The following is a 2,466-nucleotide window of genomic DNA, read 5'->3' on the forward strand; positions in this document are numbered from 1 at the left end:
TTGCATGGCAGACGCTCTATCCATCTGAGCAACCGAGGGCACAGAGGATAGTGCGATTGCAGGGATTTATCACCGGCACGCTTCCCGTGAGACCCACAGTCTCAACTTATAGTCCACACACTACATTCGTAGTGCCCCTGCCAATGTTGAGAATGTGGGTCTCACCGGAAGCGTGCCGGTGATAAATCCCTGCAATCGCACTATCCTCTGTGCCCTCGGTTGCTCAGATGGATAGAGCGTCTGCCATGCAAGCAGGAGATCCCGGGATCGAGTCCCGGCCGAGGGACACATTTTCAAATGTTCCCGTTGATGTATATCAACGCCCGTCAGCAGCTAATGGTATTGATTTAATTGTAATTTCAGTATGGAGTGTGATCGATGACAGTGAACACATGATGTCGGATTGTTGCACATCTCGCAGCAGTCATGTGTGGGCTGCCATTATCAGGCTGAAAGACAGGGTGCTCCATTTGTGGGCGAACTCTTGGAATTCGAAACGTTAGACACAGCCACTTTTACGCTATTTCGGTTCCACCTAGCGGCAGGCCGGCAAGTATGCAGAAATGAACAATAAAGATGTAGGATGTTCGTTACGTCTCTTTTATTTAAAAATCTTAATGAGTTACTCTTCAGCATGCCCTCAATACGTCGCCAGCCATAATTATTTGTAGCTTACTTTCTGAAGTTTCTTCATGTTACAAAACTTGTTAAAGGTTAATAAACATCTTAAGTACCGTACCCGACAAAAGGATGACGAATGAAAAAGTAAAATGAACAACGTGTGCCTCTTACCTTTAAGACCCCATTTAACCCCCAATCCAGATGCAAATGTAATGAGAACTGTGAGTTTTAGTCTTAACCGTGTGTTCATTTTATGCCTCTCTTCTTATTTGATTTGTTTTCGTAAACAAACTAATGACTGTTCTCTCTCTCTCTCTCTCTCTCTCTCTCTCTCTCTCTCTCTCTCTCTCTCTCTCGGGGGTGTCTTTTTCTTTCTTTAAAGATACTGAGACGGTCGTGATGTGATTAGCCAGGTAAAGAAGGAGTTGTAGAAAGTTGAATATGGATGTAATAGCTGTCAGAGAGTGGTGTAAAGTTTTAGATGTTCTGATGATTCGTTTGTTGGTTGTAGGTTGTGGTGGAGGTGTCATGGTTGAATTTTGTTGCAAGGTCGGAAGGTGTCTTTTGTTGTTTATTCTAATTATTTTCATTGCTACAGAACACTCAACCAATGATAGTAAAAGAATGTTGGGACGTTAACTTAAGCGAAGCCTAGGCACGAACTCGTTGTATACATTCGACAACTCATGCAGCAAGGTGTCTGACGAATGTTGTCGTGAAACGATTAATGCGATATTCCGTGTAATAGCGCAACACGTCTGAAAGACACCATCCGAGCGCCTACGATCGTGGAGGAGCAGCTGTACGGCTCGAAGCGGGCCAAAGTGTCACTACTGTGGCCTTAGTAATGGACTAGTCGAAAAGTGTCATCTCGCAACCGGTGGTCATAGACGGCGCACCAGATCGGAAGAGGATCGGTACATGGCCCCAACGACGGAAAGGAACAGACATCTGACTCCTAGGCAGATCGCTGCAGACCTTGCAACCACTACCGGTACACGTGTGTCTGCCAGAACCATTTCGAAGCGATTAAGTCAGGCTGGTTTGTGTGTGCGTGTATGTGAGGGGAGGGGGAGGGAGGGAGGGGGAGAGAGAGGGGGAGAGAGAGGGGGAGAGAGAGGGGGAGAGAGAGGGGGAGAGAGAGGGGGAGAGAGAGGGGGAGAGAGAGAGAGAGCGAGAGAGAGAGAGCAGAAATGAACATTTATTAAATTTCATCATCTACGTACTATATTAGGTTGGCATAACTTATGCAGAGGTTGATTGGTTGGCTTTGGACGGGGGGGGGGGGGGGGGGGGGGGAGAGGACTAGCGACTAGAGAGTGAGGTCATCGGTCCTATCGGATTAGGGCAGGATGGAGGATGAAGCAGGCCGTGACCTTTCAAAGGAACCATCCCGGCATTTGCCTGAAGTGACTTAGGGAAATCACGGAAACCCTAAATCAGGATGGCCGGATGCGGGTTTGAAACGTCGTCCATCCGAATGCGAGTCCAGTGTGACAACCATCGCGCCACCTCACGCGGTTCTTACCCTGCATGTAAAGAAATCAATTAAGAAGAGAGGTATCAAGAGAACACACAGTTACGACTAAAACCACAGTTCTCTTTAGACAATCTGCAGCAGCAGCAACAGCAACAGTAGTGTCCCAAAGCAATTAGCTTACAAAATAGGGCAACAATGAAACAAGAAGACCTTAACTTGAAAATGTGTGTATGTTGCGTAAGTGAAGTAACAGTGCGACCTCTAACCGTAAAGCATATTTCAGCCCGGAAACAAGTAACAAACTTTATTAGGTTCAAATGGCTCTGAGCACAATCGGACAACTTCTGAGGTCATCAGTCCCTTAG

The 2,466-nt window shown here is 46.8% G+C and overlaps 1 non-coding gene across 1 annotated transcript; it reads left to right on the forward strand.

Annotated features, from left to right (window-relative positions):
* Positions 1–212: 212 nt before the first annotated feature.
* Trnaa-ugc (transfer RNA alanine (anticodon UGC)) lies at positions 213–286 on the forward strand. Its single transcript has one exon. It is a non-coding gene; the product is annotated as a tRNA-Ala (tRNA).
* Positions 287–2,466: the final 2,180 nt, after the last annotated feature.

The sequence above is a fragment of the Schistocerca serialis genome, chromosome 2, assembly GCF_023864345.2.
Source record: "Schistocerca serialis cubense isolate TAMUIC-IGC-003099 chromosome 2, iqSchSeri2.2, whole genome shotgun sequence".
NCBI lineage: Eukaryota > Metazoa > Arthropoda > Insecta > Orthoptera > Acrididae > Schistocerca > Schistocerca serialis.